The following is a 20,012-nucleotide window of genomic DNA, read 5'->3' as shown; positions in this document are numbered from 1 at the left end:
AAAGGGGTGGGCAAGACGGGCATCGAACCCCCCTCCGGCGAACGCCTTTCCAACAGAGAGCATGTACGCGTCGTACAACTGGCTCCCATTGACTTCTATGGGAGTCCGACCGAACCGAGTCTGACAGCATACGTGCGCATCGTACTCGCTCGGTCGGACTGTAGGGGTCCGGCTCGGTCAGAAAACACTCTGGATCCGACTCGGTTGGAGTGCTTTCCGACCCGGATCGGAATCGGCCCCTTAGGGATGGATTTCCCGTAATTTACTCAGCATTGCTAAGCTGCAAGCTGCTTTTGGTTCTATAAAATCCTAGTTAGGGATCCATTCTCTCAACAGTATATAAGGAGCACATGTTGTGATGCTCACCTTTCAGAATGCATCGTCGATAACGAGGAGCGGCTCCCATATCTAAAGGGCGGCCCAGGCTGTCATCAGGCGGCGGCCATTTTGATTCACAAATCTGGTGCAAGTAGGTCCCAAGTGGTCTTCACTGCAAGCGGAAGATGTGCAAGCGGTGTTGGGATGAATGGATCATGCCAAGCAGGAGTGAGCAAAGGTGGGACAGTCAGTCAGGAGGAAATGCCAATGGGTCACCCCAGCCACCAACGGGCACTGTGGCACCTGCTCCATATGTGACACTAGGACTTGGGAGACAGTAAATGGGTGCCATGGAAGCCCTGTCAGTACTGCTGGTGGAGGCAACAAGGCAGATGCAGGACTAGTCACAGGTGTGGGCAGTTTTCCGCCTCTCAGGGCAGGTGAAGAAACAACCAAGGGGCATGTTATCAAGGGCAATATCGCCGCTTTTGCGGCACTTTTTGCCGAAAAAGCGGCGATATCTTCATCGCCCTAGTAGCAAGCCTGCGCTAACATGCGTTAGCGCAAGCTTTCAGGCACTTTTTCCATCGCCTTGCTTGTCAGCGATATTTACCGCTAATGACATGCAAGGCAGGCGTTCCTTACTTAAACTCCATTAAAATAGTCGCAAACTCAACATTGCCCTATTATCAATGCAGCCCCTGACCCGCCAGGCGATAATAAAACTCGCGCTAACCGCGGTTATCGCAGAAATTTAACTTCTGTTGAAAACCTGACTTAACCATCTTTCCAATGGGAGGTGGATTGATGGGTTAAGACTACACTTGCGTATTAGCAAGCTTTTTCATATCGCTATATTTTTATCGCAGGATTTCTCCCGCTATCGCAGGTTATCACCCCTATCGCTGGATTTTACATCGCCTATTGTCGGCGAGTTGATAATACGCCGCTAACAGGGCGATGTAATCCAGCGATAATAGAAACCTCGCTAAACGAGGATTGCGATAATTATCGCATTTTGTTGCTAATATGCCCCCAAGTTAGAATGTCTTCTACTGTCCCAGGGAAGGAGGCAGAACTTGAGCTGGAGACCCCTCCCGGGTAGGTCCAGTCAAGACGTCTGGTGCACCCCTTCCACAGGAGCCCACACGGGACACAAAGCACGGCCTGGGACAACTCAGGCCAGAGACTTTCATAGGGTCCGCACAATGGCCAACAGCTGGCCCTCGTGACCACAGCTTGGGCCACTGATGCAAGCGAAGGGTCTTCAGAGGAGCTGGTGGAGCAACGCAGGAGAAGCGACTGCCCAGCACGGAGCGCGGCAGAGCACCAGCACTCGGGCAGGATACCAGAGACCCTGATGTCTTGGAGCTGGCATCGGGCCTGGCTACTTGGGTGCCCTGAATGAGGTACCACCTTTGATGAGCGAAGACTGCCTTGAGGTGGGTTTTAGGCATTCGTGGCAGCGCAGACAGTGAGCCCACTTGACCAGCCTGACCCCTTCGAGCAAGCCCTGGGTGAGGGCACGAGGCATCTTGCAGTCTGAGGCACTGGCACCGGATGTGTGGGCAGCACACATATTTACCCACGTTCTCCCACTGGGTAGATTGGTTCCTTATGGGGCTTCTATGGCCCATATGCAGACTGCCCACCCCTGCCCGCTGTGGACCCCATACTCTCCGCACTATCATGAGGCTTCTGCCGCCATGTTCGGCTCTGGATTCCTTATAAGGGGTGAGGAGCCTGACCCCTGTACTGGAGAAGGATCCGTACACGACAGTACTGAGCCTTGTAACGCCACAGAGACCACAGACACAGGACAGGCCACAGCTCGAGGGTGGGCCGGGGCTTCAGAGAGGAGGCAGGAACCGGAAGTAGAAAGAGGGCTGGATGCTTACTCCGGATAGACGCACAGAGTCAGCTGACCTGATTTCACCCAGAACAGAGAGCGCTCCCCTAATGGGGGGTACATCGAGAGTATCCCTCCTGAGCACAGGTGCATGCTGGGTGCACAGAGTGAACTGCTCCTGAGCACAGGTGCATGCTGGGTACACATAGGATACCCCTCTGGAACACAGGTGCATGCTGGGTACACACAGAGAACTGCTCCTGAGCACAGGTGCATGCTGGGTACACAGAGTGAACTTCGCCTGAGCACAGGTGCATGCTGGGTACACAGAGTGAACTGCTCCTGAGCACAGGTGCATGCTGGGTACACAGAGTGAACTGCTCCTGAACACAGGTGCATGCTGGGTACACAGAGTGAACTGCTCCCGAGCACAGGTGCAGCTGGGTACACATAGGATACCCCTCTGAAACACAGGTGCATGCTGGGTACACAGAGTGAACTGCTCCTGAGCATGGGTGCATGCTGCTGGGTACTCAAACATGCCACTCCCTGAGGACAGATGGATGTTGCACAACACGAAGGCACCCCTCTTGGGCACCGGTGCATCCTGGGACACAAAGGAAGCCGCCATGAGCACGGTGCCTGTAGGGTAGACAGGGGGATTGTTCCTGAGCGCAGGCTGGTCCAGGGCACACAAAGGATCCCGTTCTGGGCAGAGTGCATGCTGGGTACACAGCAGGCTCACCCCTCGCGCCCAGGTGCATTATGGGTACACTGCAACCTTGTCCAGCGCAGTGCATTTGAGCACTGAACCTGCACTCCTGAGCAGGGTGTATTCGGGTGCACAGAGCCCGCCCCGCCCCTTGGCACGTGTGCATGCTGGGTACAGAAGGGAATGGCACCAGCTGGCACTTCGTGGCACTGATGAAAAGCATGGCCAGCTGCCAGGGCCAGATAAACACGCACAGGTCTACAACAGCATGAGGGTGGGTGGGGAGGGGAGAGAGGGGGGCAGACAAACGGGAAGAAATAGGAGAAGGAACGGAAGAGGAGGAAGCAATAAATGGACGACAGAGTGGAGCGAGAGGGTGGTGGAAGGAGCAGAGAGAGAGAGGAGAGAAGAGAGGATTATTGAGACGGGGTTGGGAGGGGAGAGAAGAGGGGTTGGGAGGGTCAGGAAGTCAGAGGGGAGAGAAGAGATATAAGAGAGCGTTAGAGAGAAAGGGAAGAGTGTGTGTAAGAGGGTGCTGGGGTTGTGTTGAGGGTGTATCAGGGTTGTGTTGAGGATGAGTTGGGTTGTGTTGAGGGTATCTCGGGGTTGTGTTGAGGGTGTGTCTGGGTTGTGTTGAGGGTAAGTTGAGTTGTGTTGAGGGTGTATTGGAGTTGTGTTGAGGGTGTGTTGAGGGTGTATTGGAGTTGTGTTTAGGGTGAGTTGTGTTGTGTTGAGAGTTAGATGTGTTGTGTTTAGGGTGTATTGGGGTTGTGTTGTGGGTGTATTGGGGTTGTGTTGAGGGTGTGCTATTGTGTGTAGAGGGTGTATCAGGGTTTCTGTTGAGGTTGTGTTGAGAGTGCACTGGGGTTATTTTGAGAGTGAGTTGGGTTGTGTTGAGGTTGTGTTGAGAGTGCACTGGGGTTATTTTGAGAGAGAGTTGGGTTGTATTGAGGTTGTATCGGGGTTTCTGTTGAGGTTGTGTTGAGAGTGCACTGGGGTTATTTTGAGAGAGAGTTGGGTTGTGTTGAGGATGTATCAGGGTTTCTATTGAGGTTGTGTTGAGATTGCACTGGGGTTATTTTGAGAGAGAGTTGGGTTGTGTTGAGGATGTATCAGGGTTTCTGTTGAGGTTGTGTTGAGATTGCACTGGGGTTATTTTGAGAGAGAGTTGGGTTGTGTTGAGGATGTATCAGGGTTTCAGTTGAGGTTGTGTTGAGATTGCACTGGGGTTATTTTGAGAGAGAGTTGGGTTGTGTTGAGGGTGTATCAGGGTTTCTGTTGTGGTTGTGTTGAGATTGAACTGGGGTTATTTTGAGAGAGAGTTGGGTTGTGTTGAGATTGTATCATGGTTTCTGTTGAGGTTGTGTTGAGAGTGCAATGGGGTTATTTTGAGAGAGAGTTGGGTTGTGTTGAGGTTGTATCAGGGTTTCTGTTGAGGTTGTGTTGAGAGTGCACTGGGGTTATTTTGAGAGAGAGTTGGGCTGTGTTGAGGGTCTATCAGGGTTTCTGTTGAGGTTCTGTTGAGAGTGCACTGGGGTTATTTTGAGAGAGAGTTGGGTTGTGTTGAGGTTGTATCAGGGTTTCTGGTGAGGTTGTGTTGAGAGTGCACTGGGGTTATTGTGAGAGAGAGTTGGGTTATGTTGAGGTTGTAACAGGGTTTCTGTTGAGGTTGTGTTGAGAGAGCACTGGGGTTATTTTGAGAGAGAGTTGAGTTGTGTTGAGGTTGTATCAGGGTTTCTGTTGAGGTTGTGTTGAGAGAGCACTGGGGTTATTGTGAGAGAGAGTTGGGTTGTGTTGAGGTTGTATCAGGGTTTCTGTTGAGGTTTTGTTGAGATTGCACTGGGGTTATTTTGAGAGAGTTGGGTTGTGTTGAGGTTGTATCAGGAATTCTGTTGAGGTTGTGTTGAGAGAGCACTGGGGTTATTGTGAGAGAGAGTTGGGTTGTGTTGAGGTTGTATCAGGGTTTCTGTTGAGGTTGTGTTGAGAGAGCACTGGGGTTATTTTGAGAGTGAGTTGGGTTGTGTTGAGGTTGTATCAGGGTTTCTGTTGAGGTTGTGTTGAGAGTGCACTGGGGTTATTTTGAGAGAGAGTTGGGTTGTGTTGAGGGTGTATCAGGGTTTTTGTTGAGGTTGTGTTGAGATTGCACTGGGGTTATTTTGAGAGAGAGTTGGGTTGTGTTGAGGTGGTATCAGGGTTTCTGTTGAGGTTGTGTAGAGAGTGCACTGGGGTTATTTTGAGAGAGGGTTGGGTTGTGTTGAGGTTGTATCAGGGTTTCTGTTGAGGTTGTGTTGAGATTGCACTGGGGTTATTTTGAGAGAGAGTTGGGTTGTGTTGAGGTTGTATCAGGGTTTCTGGTGAGGTTGTGTTGAGATTGCACTGGGTTATTTTGAGAGAGAGTTGGGTTGTGTTGAGGTTGTATCAGGGTTTCTGTTGAGGTTGTGTTGCGAATGCACTGGGGTTATTGTGAGAGAGAGTTGGGTTGTGTTGAGGTTGTATCAGGGCTTCTGTTGAGGTTGTGTTGAGAGAGCACTGGGGTTATTTTGAGAGAGAGTTGGGTTGTGTTGAGGTTGTATCAGGGTTTCTGTTGAGGTTGTGTTGAGAGTGCACTGGGGTTATTTTGAGAGTGAGTTGGGTTGTGTTGAGGTTGTATCAGGGTTTCTGTTGAGGTTGTGTTGAGAGTGCACTGGGGTTATTTTGAGAGAGAGTTGGGTTGTGTTGAGGGTGTATCAGGGTTTCTGTTGAGGTTGTGTTGAGAGTGCACTGGGGTTATTTTGAGAGAGAGTTGGGTTGTGTTGAGGGTGTATCAGGGTTTCTGTTGAGGTTGTGTTGAGAGTGCTCTGGGGTTATTTTGAGAGAGAGTTGGGTTGTGTTGAGGGTGTATCAGGGTTTCTGTTGAGGTTGTGTTGAGAGTGCACTGGGGTTATTTTGAGAGAGAGTTGGGTTGTGTTGAGGGTGTATCAGGGTTTCTGTTGAGGTTGTGTTGAGAGTGCGCTGGGGTTATTTTGAGAGAGAGTTGAGTTGGGTTGTGTTGAGGGTGTATCAGGGTTTCTGGTGAGGTTGTGTTGAGAGTGCACTGGGGTTATTTTGAGAGAGAGTTGGGTTGTGTTGAGGTTGTATCAGGGTTTCTGGTGAGGTTGTGTTGAGAGTGCACTGGGGTTATTGTGAGAGAGAGTTGGGTTGTGTTGAGGTTGTAACAGGGTTTCTGTTGAGGTTGTGTTGAGAGAGCACTGGGGTTATTTTGAGAGAGAGTTGAGTTGTGTTGAGGTTGTATCAGGTTTTCTGTTGAGGTTGTGTTGAGAGAGCACTGGGGTTATTGTGAGAGAGAGTTGGGTTGTGTTGAGGTTGTATCAGGGTTTCTGTTGAGGTTGTGTTGAGAGAGCACTGGGGTTATTTTGAGAGACAGTTGGGTTGTGTTGAGGTTGTATCAGGGTTTCTGTTGAGGTTGTGTTGAGAGAGCACTGGGGTTATTGTGAGAGTGAGTTGGGTTGTGTTGAGGGTGTATCAGGGTTTCTGTTGAGGTTGTGTTGAGATTGCACTGGGGTTATTGTGAGAGAGAGTTGGGTTGTGTTGAGGTTGTATCAGGGTTTCTGTTGAGGTTGTGTTGAGAGAGCACTGGGGTTATTTTGAGAGTGAGTTGGGTTGTGTTGAGGTTGTATCAGGGTTTCTGTTGAGGTTGTGTTGAGAGAGCACTGGGGTTATTTTGAGAGAGAGTTGGGTTGTGATGAGGGTGTATCAGGGTTTTTGTTGAGGTTGTGTTGAGATTGCACTGGGGTTATTTTGAGAGAGAGTTGGGTTGTGTTGAGGTGGTATCAGGGTTTCTGTTGAGGTTGTGTTGAGAGTGCACTGGGGTTATTTTGAGAGAGAGTTGGGTTGTGTTGAGGTTGTATCAGGGTTTCTGTTGAGGTTGTGTTGAGATTGCACTGGGGTTATTTTGAGAGAGAGTTGGGTTGTGTTGAGGTTGTATCAGGGTTTCTGGTGAGGTTGTGTTGAGATTGCACTGGGTTATTTTGAGAGAGAGTTGGGTTGTGTTGAGGTTGTATCAGGGTTTCTGTTGAGGTTGTGTTGCGAATGCACTGGGGTTATTGTGAGAGAGAGTTGGGTTGTGTTGAGGTTGTATCAGGGTTTCTGTTGAGGTTGTGTTGCGAGAGCACTGGGGTTATTTTGAGAGAGAGTTGGGTTGTGTTGAGGTTGTATCAGGGTTTCTGTTGAGGTTGTGTTGAGAGTGCACTGGGGTTATTTTGAGAGTGAGTTGGGTTGTGTTGAGGTTGTATCAGGGTTTCTGTTGAGGTTGTGTTGAGAGTGCACTGGGGTTATTTTGAGAGAGAATTGGGTTGTGTTGAGGGTGTATCAGGGTTTCTGTTGAGGTTGTGTTGAGAGTGCACTGGGGTTATTTTGAGAGTGAGTTGGGTTGTGTTGAGGTTGTATCAGGGTTTCTGTTGAGGTTGTGTTGAGAGTGCACTGGGGTTATTTTGAGAGAGAGTTGGGTTGTGTTGAGGGTGTATCAGGGTTTCTGTTGAGGTTGTGTTGAGAGTGCACTGGGGTTATTTTGAGAGAGAGTTGGGTTGTGTTGAGGGTGTATCAGGGTTTCTGTTGAGGTTGTGTTGAGAGTGCACTGGGGTTATTTTGAGAGAGAGTTGGGTTGTGTTGAGGGTGTATCAGGGTTTCTGTTGAGGTTGTGTTGAGAGTGCACTGGGGTTATTTTGAGAGAGAGTTGAGTTGGGTTGTGTTGAGGGTGTATCAGGGTTTCTGGTGAGGGTGTGTTGAGAGTGCACTGGGGTTATTTTGAGAGAGAGTTGGGTTGTGTTGAGGGTGTATCAGGGTTTCTGGTGAGGTTGTGTTGAGAGTGCACTGGGGTTATTTTGAGAGTGAGTTGGGTTGTGTTGAGGGTGTATCAGGGTTTCTGTTGAGGTTGTGTTGAGAGTGCACTGGGGTTATTTTGAGAGAGAGTTGGGTTGTGTTGAGGGTAAGTTGAGTTGTGTTGAGGGTGTATTGGAGTTGTGTTGAGGGTGTGTTGAGGGTGTATTGGAGTTGTGTTTAGGGTGAGTTGTGTTGTGTTGAGAGTTAGATGTGTTGTGTTTAGGGTGTATTGGGGTTGTGTTGTGGGTGTATTGGGGTTGTGTTGAGGGTGTGCTATTGTGTGTAGAGGGTGTATCAGGGTTTCTGTTGAGGTTGTGTTGAGAGTGCACTGGGGTTATTTTGAGAGTGAGTTGGGTTCTGTTGAGGTTGTGTTGAGAGTGCACTGGGGTTATTTTGAGAGAGAGTTGGGTTGTATTGAGGTTGTATCGGGGTTTCTGTTGAGGTTGTGTTGAGAGTGCACTGGGGTTATTTTGAGAGAGAGTTGGGTTGTGTTGAGGATGTATCAGGGTTTCCATTGATGTTGTGTTGAGATTGCACTGGGGTTATTTTGAGAGAGAGTTAGGTTGTGTTGAGGATGTATCAGGGTTTCTGTTGAGGTTGTGTTGAGATTGCACTGGGGTTATTTTGAGAGAGAGTTGGGTTGTGTTGAGGATGTATCAGGGTTTCAGTTGAGGTTGTGTTGAGATTGCACTGGGGTTATTTTGAGAGAGAGTTGGGTTGTGTTGAAGGTGCATCAGGGTTTCTGTTGAGGTTGTGTTGAGATTGAACTGGGGTTATTTTGAGAGAGAGTTGGGTTGTGTTGAGGTTGTATCATGGTTTCTGTTGAGGTTGTGTTGAGAGTGCAATGGGGTTATTTTGAGAGAGAGTTGGGTTGTGTTGAGGTTGTATCAGGGTTTCTGTTGAGGTTGTGTTGAGAGTGCACTGGGGTTATTTTGAGAGAGAGTTGGGCTGTGTTGAGGGTCTATCAGGGTTTCTGTTGAGGTTCTGTTGAGAGTGCACTGGGGTTATTTTGAGAGAGAGTTGGGTTGTGTTGAGGTTGTATCAGGGTTTCTGGTGAGGTTGTGTTGAGAGTGCACTGGGGTTATTGTGAGAGAGAGTTGGGTTGTGTTGAGGTTGTAACAGGGTTTCCCTTGAGGTTGTGTTGAGAGAGCACTGGGGTTATTTTGAGAGAGAGTTGGGTTGTGTTGAGGTTGTATCAGGGTTTCTGTTGAGGTTGTGTTGAGAGAGCACTGGGGTTATTGTGAGAGAGAGTTGGGTTGTGTTGAGGTTGTATCAGGGTTTCTGTTGAGGTTGTGTTGAGAGAGCACTGGGGTTATTTTGAGAGACAGTTGGGTTGTGTTGAGGTTGTATCAGGGTTTCTGTTGAGGTTGTGTTGAGAGAGCACTGGGGTTATTGTGAGAGTGAGTTGGGTTGTGTTGAGGGTGTATCAGGGTTTCTGTTGAGGTTGTGTTAAGATTGCACTGAGGTTATTTTGAGAGAGTTGGGTTGTGTTGAGGTTGTATCAGGGTTTCTGTTGAGGTTGTGTTGAGAGAGCACTGGGGTTATTGTGAGAGAGAGTTGGGTTGTGTTGAGGTTGTATCAGGGTTTCTGTTGAGGTTGTGTTGAGAGAGCACTGGGGTTATTTTGAGAGTGAGTTGGGTTGTGTTGAGGTTGCATCAGGGTTTCTGTTGAGGTTGTGTTGAGAGTGCACTGGGGTTATTTTGAGAGTGAGTTGGGTTGTGTTGAGGATGTATCAAGGTTTCTGTTGAGGTTGTGTTGAGATTGCACTGGGGTTATTTTGAGAGAGAGTTGGGTTGTGTTGAGGGTGTATCAGGGTTTCTGTTGAGGTTGTGTTGAGATTGCACTGGGGTTATTTTGAGAGAGAGTTGGGTTGTGTTGAGGTGGTATCAGGGTTTCTGTTGAGGTTGTGTTGAGAGTGCACTGGGGTTATTTTGAGAGAGAGTTGGGTTGTGTTGAGGTTGTATCAGGGTTTCTGTTGAGGTTGTGTTGAGATTGCACTGGGGTTATTTTGAGAGAGAGTTGGGTTGTGTTGAGGTTGTATCAGGGTTTCTGGTGAGGTTGTTTTGAGATTGCACTGGGTTATTTTGAGAGAGAGTTGGGTTGTGTTGAGGTTGTATCAGGGTTTCTGTTGAGGTTGTGTTGCGAATGCACTGGGGTTATTGTGAGAGAGAGTTGGGTTGTGTTGAGGTTGTATCAGGGTTTCTGTTGAGGTTGTGTTGCGAGAGCACTGGGGTTATTTTGAGAGAGAGTTGGGTTGTGTTGAGGTTGTATCAGGGTTTCTGTTGAGGTTGTGTTGAGAGTGCACTGGGGTTATTTTGAGAGTGAGTTGGGTTGTGTTGAGGTTGTATCAGGGTTTCTGTTGAGGTTGTGTTGAGAGTGCACTGGGGTTATTTTGAGAGTGAGTTGGGTTGTGTTGAGGTTGTATCAGGGTTTCTGTTGAGGTTGTGTTGAGAGTGCACTGGGGTTATTTTGAGAGAGTGTTGGGTTGTGTTGAGGGTGTATCAGGGTTTCTGTTGAGGTTGTGTTGAGAGTGCACTGGGGTTATTTTGAGAGAGAGTTGGGTTGTGTTGAGGGTGTATCAGGGTTTCTGGTGAGGTTGTGTTGAGAGAGCACTGGGGTTATTGTGAGAGAGAGTTGGGTTGTGTTGAGGTTGTATCAGGGTTTCTGTTGAGGTTGTGTTGAGAGAGCACTGGGGTTATTTTGAGAGACAGTTGGGTTGTGTTGAGGTTGTATCAGGGTTTCTGTTGAGGTTGTGTTGAGAGAGCACTGGGGTTATTGTGAGAGTGAGTTGGGTTGTGTTGAGGGTGTATCAGGGTTTCTGGTGAGGTTGTGTTGAGAGAGCACTGGGGTTATTTTGAGAGAGAGTTGGGTTGTGTTGAGGTTGTATCAGGGTTTCTGTTGAGGTTGTGTTGAGAGAGCACTGGGGTTATTGTGAGAGAGAGTTGGGTTGTGTTGAGGTTGTATCAGGGTTTCTGTTGAGGTTGTGTTGAGAGAGCACTGGGGTTATTTTGAGAGACAGTTGGGTTGTGTTGAGGTTGTATCAGGGTTTCTGTTGAGGTTGTGTTGAGAGAGCACTGGGGTTATTGTGAGAGTGAGTTGGGTTGTGTTGAGGGTGTATCAGGGTTTCTGTTGAGGTTGTGTTGAGATTGCACTGGGGTTATTTTGAGAGAGTTGGGTTGTGTTGAGGTTGTATCAGGGTTTCTGTTGAGGTTGTGTTGAGAGAGCACTGGGGTTATTGTGAGAGAGAGTTGGGTTGTGCTGAGGTTGTATCAGGGTTTCTGTTGAGGTTGTGTTGAGAGAGCACTGGGGTTATTTTGAGAGTGAGTTGGGTTGTGTTGAGGTTGTATCAGGGTTTCTGTTGAGGTTGTGTTGAGAGTGCACTGGGGTTATTTTGAGAGTGAGTTGGGTTGTGTTGAGGATGTATCAAGGTTTCTGTTGAGGTTGTGTTGAGATTGCACTGGGGTATTTTGAGAGAGAGTTGGGTTGTGTTGAGGGTGTATCAGGGTTTCTGTTGAGGTTGTGTTGAGATTGCACTGGGGTTATTTTGAGAGAGAGTTGGGTTGTGTTGAGGTGGTATCAGGGTTTCTGTTGAGGTTGTGTTGAGAGTGCACTGGGGTTATTTTGAGAGAGAGTTGGGTTGTGTTGAGGTTGTATCAGGGTTTCTGTTGAGGTTGTGTTGAGATTGCACTGGGGTTATTTTGAGAGAGAGTTGGGTTGTGTTGAGGTTGTATCAGGGTTTCTGGTGAGGTTGTGTTGAGATTGCACTGGGTTATTTTGAGAGAGAGTTGGGTTGTGTTGAGGTTGTATCAGGGTTTCTGTTGAGGTTGTGTTGCGAATGCACTGGGGTTATTGTGAGAGAGAGTTGGGTTGTGTTGAGGTTGTATCAGGGTTTCTGTTGAGGTTGTGTTGCGAGAGCACTGGGGTTATTTTGAGAGAGAGTTGGGTTGTGTTGAGGTTGTATCAGGGTTTCTGTTGAGGTTGTGTTGAGAGTGCACTGGGGTTATTTTGAGAGTGAGTTGGGTTGTGTTGAGGTTGTATCAGGGTTTCTGTTGAGGTTGTGTTGAGAGTGCACTGGGGTTATTTTGAGAGAGAGTTGGGTTGTGTTGAGGGTGTATCAGGGTTTCTGTTGAGGTTGTGTTGAGAGTGCACTGGGGTTATTTTGAGAGAGAGTTGGGTTGTGTTGAGGGTGTATCAGGGTTTCTGGTGAGGTTGTGTTGAGAGTGCACTGGGGTTATTTTGAGAGAGAGTTGGGTTGTGTTGAGGGTGTATCAGGGTTTCTGTTGAGGTTGTGTTGAGAGTGCACTGGGGTTATTTTGAGAGAGAGTTGGGTTGTGTTGAGGGTGTATCAGGGTTTCTGTTGAGGTTGTGTTGAGAGTGCACTGGGGTGTTTTTGAGAGAGAGTTGAGTTGGGTTGTGTTGAGGGTGTATCAGGGTTTCTGGTGAGGTTGTGTTGAGAGTGCACTGGGGTTATTTTGAGAGAGAGTTGGGTTGTGTTGAGGGTGTATCAGGGTTTCTGGTGAGGTTGTGTTTAGAGTGCACTGGGGTTATTTAGAGAGACAGTTGGGTTGTGTTGAGGGTGTATCAGGGTTTCTGGTGAGGTTGTGTTGAGAGTGTACTGGGGTTATTTTGAGAGAGAGTTGGGTTGTGTTGAGGGTGTATCAGGGTTTCTGGTGAGGTTGTGTTGAGAGTGCACTGGGGTTATTTTGAGAGAGAGTTGGGTTGTGTTGAGGGTGTATCAGGGTTTCTGGTGAGGTTGTGTTGAGAGTGCACTGTGGTTATTTTGAGAGTGAGTTGGGTTGTGTTGAGGGTGTATCAGGGTTTCTGTTGAGGTTGTGTTGAGAGTGCACTGGGGTTATTTTGAGAGAGAGTTGGGTTGTGTTGAGGTTGTATCAGGGTTTCTGTTGAGGTTGTGTTGAGAGAGCACTGGGGTTATTGTGAGAGAGAGTTGGGTTGTGTTGAGGTTGTGTTGAGAGTGCACTGGGGTTATTTTGAGAGAGAGTTGGGTTGTGTTGAGGGTGTATCAGGGTTTCTGGTGAGGTTGTGTTGAGGGTGTATCAGGGTTTCTGTTGAGGTTGTGTTGAGAGTGCACTGGGGTTATTTTGAGAGTGAGTTGGGTTGTGTTGAGGGTGTATCAGGGTTTCTGGTGAGGTTGTGTTGAGGGTGTATCAGGGTTTCTGTTGAGGTTGTGTTGAGGGTGTATTGGGATGTGTTGGAGCTGAGCTATGAGAGGGAGGCAGAGCGGATACGGAGCAGAGGAGAGAGAGAGATAAGCTGAAGGTGACAGAGAAGGGAGGGTGGAAGAGACCATAAGAGAGTTGCTAGAGAGGGGGGAGGGAGGGCAGGAAGATACCAAGGGAAACCAGGAGAGGTGGGTGGACCCTCCCCCATGCCCTCTGACACTGCCTTAAATATACATGTGAACCAATAATTGTCCCCAATAATGCATTTTTAAATTGAACTGGAAAAGGAGTTGGGCGGGTGTTGGGGGTCTGAGAGGGAGAGGAGGGGGTGGGAATGAGGGTGCTCAGAGGCGCATCCCACAATGCACTGGACTAGAGGGATTTTTTCAGGATCACAGGAGGGAATGTTCACTAAAGGTGAGGGTTGGGCTCCAAACTTTGCTCAGATATTTGTCAGACAGTGGCCTTCTTGGAGACCCCTCACCTGCTTTTCTAAATGATGCCTCCATGGGAAGGTGAGAGCTGTCTCCTGGTGCCTCCTGGCCACGGCGGTGCCTCGGGCCATGCACAAAGGAGGGTTAGCCACAGGGCTTGGACTCAGGTCAGGCACTGCACTCAACTTCAGCGAACGTCCACCTGTGGCCATGCCCTGCACCCAACCCCCGTGAACGTCCATCTGTGGCCATGCCCTGCACCCAACCCCCTCGATCGTCCACCAGTGGCCAAGCCCTGCATCCAACCCCTGTGAACATCCACCTGTGGCTGTGTCCTGCACCCAACCCCCTCAAACGTACACCTGTGGCCATGCCCTGCATCCAACCCCCGTGAACATCCATCTGTGGCCGTGCCCTGCACCCAACCCCCCGTGAACGTCCATCTGTGGCCATGCCCTGCACCCAACCCCCTCGATCGTCCACCGGTGGCCAAGCCCTGCATCCAACCCATGTGAACATCCACCTGTGGTTGTGTCCTGCACCCAACCCCCTCAAACGTACACCTGTGGCCATGCCCAGCACTCAACCCCTGTGAACGTCCACCTGTGGCCATGCCCTGCATCCAACCCCCGTGAACATCCATCTGTGGCCGTGCCCTGCACCCAACCCCCGTGAACGTTCACCTGTGGCCATGCCCTGTACCCAACCCTGTAAACGTCCACCTGTGGCCATGCCCTGCACCCAACCCCTGAGGACGGGGAACAACCTTTACAACGCAACTTTTACAACGCACTACCTTTACAACGCATTTTTTACAACGCATAATCCATTACAACGCATGACATTACAACGCATGACACTACAACGCATTTTTAAAAACTACCTTTACAACGCATTCCAAACAACGCATACTACCATTACAACGCATACCATTACAACGCATAATATTACACTACACTATCCAACACTTACCCTACTGTTGCACCCCCTGGAGTTAGAATAGTAATTTGTACCCCTATACTATCCAACACTTACCCTACTGTTGCACCCCCTGGAGTTAGAATAGTAATTTTTACCCCTATACTATCCAACACTTACCCTACTGTTGCACCCCCTGGAGTTAGAATAGTAATTTTTACCCCTATACTATCCAACACTTACCCTACTGTTGCACCCCCTGGAGTTAGAATAGTAATTTTTACCCCTATACTATCCAACACTTACCCTACTGTTGCACCCCCTGGAGTTAGAATAGTAATTTTTACCCCTATACTATCCAACACTTACCCTACTGATGCACCCCCTGGAGTTAGAATAGTAATTTTTACCCCTATACTATCCAACACTTACCCCACTGTTGCACCCCCTGGAGTTAGAATAGTAATTTTTACCCCTATACTATCCAACACTTACCCTACTGTTGCACCCCCTGGAGTTAGAATAGTAATTTTTACCCCTATACTATCCAACACTTACCCTACTGTTGCACCCCCTGGAGTTAGAAAAGTAACTTTTACCCCTATACTATCTAATACTTACCTTAAATGCAATTTAATATTATGCGTTGTAATGGTATGCGTTGTAAAGGTAGTATGCGTTGTAATGGAAATGCGTTGTAAAGGTAGTTTTTAAAAATGCGTTGTAGTGTCATGCGTTGTAATGTCATGCGTTGTAATGGATTATGCGTTGTAAAAAATGCGTTGTAAGTGCATGCGTTGTAAAAGTGTGCGTTGTAACGTCATACATCCCCTGAGGACATCCGCATGGGGCCATGCCCTGCACCCAACCCCCGTGAACATCCACCTGTGGCCATGCCCTGCACTCAACCCCCGTGAACGTCCATCTGTGGCCATGCCCTGCACTCAACCCCCGTGAACGTCCATCTGTGGCCATGCCCTGCACTCAACCCCCGTGAACGTCCATCTGTGGCCATGCCCTGCACCCAAGCCCCGTAAACGTCCACCTGTGGCCATGCCCTGCACCCAACCCCCATGAACATCCATCTGTGGCCGTGCCCTGCACCCAATCCCCTCAAATGTACACCTGTGGCCATGCCCTAAACCCAACCCCCTCAAACGTACACCTGTGGCCATGCCTTGAACCCAACCCCCTCAAACGTACACCTGTGGCCGTGCCGTGCACCCAATCCTCGTGAACGTCCACCTGTGACCATGCCCTGCACCCAACCCCCGTGAACGTCCACCTGTGGCCATGCCCTGCACCCAACCCCCGTTAACGTCCATCTGTGGCCATGCCCTGCACCCAACCCCGTGAACCTCCACCTGTGGCCGTGCCCTGCACCCAACCCCCGTGAATGTCCATCTGTGGCCATGCCCTGCACCCAACCCCCGTGAACGTCCACCTGTGGCCATGCCCTGCACTCAACTCCCGTGAACGTCCACCTGTGGCTGTGCCCTACACCCAACCCCCGTGAACGTCCATCTGTGGCCATGCCCTGCACCTGTTGGAAAGGCGTTCGCCGGAGGGGGGTTCGATGCCCGTCTTGCCCGCCCCTTTGACCCACCTCTCCCACGTAGGCCGAACAAGGCGCGCACACCCTGATATACACTACGAACAGAGTGACACCACACGTATTCTTTGTAGGACGATAGGTTCTTTTATCGATGATTTTCAAGGGATCTTTATGATCCAAGATGCACGTAGTACAGCAGTGGCACAAAGTACCACAAATCGGTCGGCGGGAATGGGGGTAGCGGGACAGTCTTTCAAGATAGTGTCTCTGCGAAATACCCTGCGGATAGCTCACAATCCTCGAGCTGGAGGGTGTCGATTCTCTGGGCGATCTCTTACCGAGTCGTCCTCAAGGGGAGCGCCGCGAGTCTCTCAGCAGGCACAGGTGGTCGGAGTTCGGGAGCCGCGATTCCGTCAGCAAGGCTCAGATGGTTCAATAGCTGGGGGCCGCAAGTCACTCAGCAGGCCCAGGTGGTTCAGTGCTCGGGTGCCGCGACCTCGTCAGCAGGGCTCAGATGGTTCAATAGCAAGAGGCCGCGAGTCACTCAGCAGGCCCAGGTGACTTCAGCGTTCAGGAGCCGCGACAGCGTCAGCAGGCTCGGATGGTTCCAGGTCTTCTCTACCTTCGTTTCTCCGGCACCCCTTGTTATACTCCGCTTGCTCTTTGAAGTCCGGGGTCCTCGCAGAGGGGGGACTGGGGTGACGGAGGGGGTTCGGCGGGATTTCCTGCCGCTCACTTCTTTGGTCTTTTCAGGTGGGTCTGGGAGGGACCCCAGACGCTCGGCAGGGGAGGCGCCTGCTCCCCAGGGGCCTGGTGGCCGATCGAGTCTTCCCGGGGAAGGCGACCCGAGGTGTGACTGGGCTGGCGCCTTTGGGTCTGGCTCGAGGGTTCCCGCTCCCTCGGTCGGACATGCATGGTAGGGTGTCGAGTCTGTCAGGGCTCTGGCCGGCCCTCGGATCTGGGTGGCTGGGGCGGCCGGAGTCGGAGATGTCGTGTCTTGAGGGTGGTTGCAGGTTGGCTGGATGATTGGGAGGGCAACGCCGGGAGGCCGGTCTCACAGCACCCAACCCCTGTGAACGTCCATCTGTGGCCATGCCGTGCACACAACCCCCGTGAACATCCATCTGTGGCCATACCCTGCACCCAACCCCAGAGAACGTCCATCTGTTGGCCGTGCCCTGCACCCAACCCCCGTGAACGTCCATCTGTGGCCATGCCGTGCACCCAACCCTCGTGAACGTCCATCTGTGACCATGCCCTGCACCCAACCACAGAGAACGTCCATCTGTGGCCGTGCCCTGCACCCAACCCCGTGAACGTCCACCTGTGGCCATGCCCTGCACCCAACCCCCGTGAACGTCCACCTGTGGCCATGTCCTGCACCCAACCCCCTCAAATGTCCACCTGTGGCCGTGTCCTGCACCCAACCCCTGTGCTCTGCCGCCAAACCCTCACTGTGCAGGTTTCAGCCGTGTGCAGGGAGGGGCGCTAGCCACCCGTGGTAGGTTGGGTGCAGGGACTGGTCGCTGGCCAAGCCCTGTGGCAATCCCCCCCGGACATAACCCCCCACATGGGCAGCCAAGGCCCCCCCCACTGGACATGACCTTTGACTGCACAAGGTGAGGTTGCCCACCTGCTGAGTTTTGGGCGAGGGTCTATTCTGAGGCCAGGCCCTGCAGCCAAGGCCTGCACATGGGCTAAGGCTGTGCACAGCAGGAGGGTGGCTGCCTGTGGGGTGTGAGGGGCAGGGCCGAGGGGAGCCTTGGCAAACCCCACTGTGCACAGCAGCCTGCAGAGACTGTGGCTGCCCACGGCCCACGCAGGGGGCCCCCATAAGAGGGTGGCCGCTTTAGTGCCACATGATGGCACACGGCGACAGTCTAGTGTTTTGGGGACCCCCTCTGGGTCGGGCGCGCCCCACGTCATTTTGGCGCGCTGGTGGGCGGGGAGCCAGGTATAAATACCTTTCCTGCCCAGCTGGCGCTCTTTTTGTGGCAATCCTTCACGCTGTTGGAGAGGCTGCTGCAGACACACACAGAGGCTGCTGCGGTCACAGAGAGGCTGCTGCACACACAAACACACACACAGAGGCTGCTGCAGACACACACAGGCTGCTGCACACACAGAGGCTGCTGCGGACACAGAGAAGCTGCTGCACACACACACACACACACAGAGGCTTCTGCAGACACACAGAGGCTGCTGCACACACAGAGGCTGCTGCAGACACAGAGGGGCTGCTGCACACACACAGAGGCTGCTGCACAGACAGAGGCTGCTGCACAGACAGAGGCTGCTGCAGACACACAGAGGGTGCTACACACACAGAGGGTGCTGCACACACAGAGGCTGCTGCGGACACAGAGAGGCTGCTGCACACACAAACACACACACAGAGGCTGCTGCAGACACACACAGGCTGCTGCACACACAGAGGCTGCTGCGGACACAGAGAAGCTGCTGCACACACACACACAGAGGCTGCTGCACACACACACAGAGGCTGCTGCAGACAGAGAGTCTGCTGCACACACACACACACACACACAGAGGCTGCTGAGGACACAGATAGGCTGCTGCACACACACACACACACAGAGGCTGCTGCAGACACAGATAGGCTGCTGCAGACACACACAGACTGCTGCACACACAGAGGCTGCTGCAGACACACAAAGGCTGCTGCACACACAGAGACTGCTGCGGTCACAGAGAGGCTGCTGCACACACAAACACACACACAGAGGCTGCTGCAGACACACACAGGCTGCTGCACACACAGAGGCTGCTGCGGACACAGAGAAGCTGCTGCACACACACACACACACACAGAGGCTTCTGCAGACACACAGAGGCTGCTGCACACACAGAGGCTGCTGCAGACACAGAGGGGCTGCTGCACACACACAGAGGCTGCTGCACAGACAGAGGCTGCTGCACAGACAGAGGCTGCTGCAGACACACAGAGGGTGCTACACACACAGAGGGTGCTGCACACACAGAGGCTGCTGCGGACACAGAGAGGCTGCTGCACACACAAACACACACACAGAGGCTGCTGCAGACACACACAGGCTGCTGCACACACAGAGGCTGCTGCGGACACAGAGAAGCTGCTGCACACACACACACAGAGGCTGCTGCACACACACACAGAGGCTGCTGCAGACAGAGAGTCTGCTGCACACACACACACACACACACAGAGGCTGCTGAGGACACAGATAGGCTGCTGCACACACACACACACACAGAGGCTGCTGCAGACACAGATAGGCTGCTGCAGACACACACAGACTGCTGCACACACAGAGGCTGCTGCAGACACACAAAGGCTGCTGCACACACAGAGACTGCTGCACACACACACAGAGGCTGCTGCAGACAGAGAGTCTGCTGCACACACACACAAAGGCTGCTGCGGACACAGAGAGGCTGCTGCACACACAAACCCACACACAGAGGCTACTGCAGACACACACAGGCTGTTGCACACACAAAGGCTGCTGCAGACACAGAGGGGCTGCTGCACACACACAGAGGCTGCTGCACAGATAGAGGCTGCTGCACAGACAGAGGCTGCTGCACAGACAGAGGCTGCTGCCGACACACAGAGGGTGCTGCACACCCACAGAGGGTGCTGCACACACAGGGGCTGCTGCAAACATGGACAGGCTGCTGCACACACACAGAGGCTGCTTCACGGACAGAGGCTCCTGCAGACACACAGAGGCTGCTGCACACACACAGAGGGTACTGCACACACACAGAGGCTGATTCACAGACAGAGGCTGCTGCACAGACAGAGGCTGCTGCAGACACACAGAGGGTGCTGCACACACACAGAGGGTGCTGCACACACAGAGAGGCAGCTTCACAGACAGAGGCTGCTGCACACACACAGAGGGTGCTGCCCACACACAGAGGCTGATTCACGGACAGAGGCTGCTGCACACACAGAGGGTGCTGCACACACACAGAGGCTGCTGCACACAGAGGCTGCCGCACACACACAGAGGTTGCTTCACAGACAGAGGCTGCTTCACAGACAGAGGCTGCTGCACACACAGAGGGTGCTGCACACACACAGAGGCTGCTTCACAGACAGAGGCTGCTGCACACACACAGAGGGTGCTGCCCACACACAGAGGCTGCTTCACAGACAGAGGCTGCTGCACACACACAGAGG

General features: G+C 51.6%; 1 protein-coding gene across 2 annotated transcripts in view; it reads right to left on the bottom strand.

Moving 5' to 3' along the window:
- Positions 1 to 20,012, bottom strand: part of MAGIX (MAGI family member, X-linked) — a 463,247-nt gene that overhangs the window by 40,885 nt on the left and 402,350 nt on the right. The gene's annotated exons all lie outside the window — the stretch shown is intronic.

Source organism: Triturus cristatus, chromosome 10, assembly GCF_964204655.1.
Source record: "Triturus cristatus chromosome 10, aTriCri1.1, whole genome shotgun sequence".
NCBI classification, from domain to species: Eukaryota; Metazoa; Chordata; class Amphibia; order Caudata; family Salamandridae; genus Triturus; species Triturus cristatus.
Note: the sequence above shows the minus strand (reverse complement) of the source record. Positions and strands in the feature narration are given on the sequence as shown.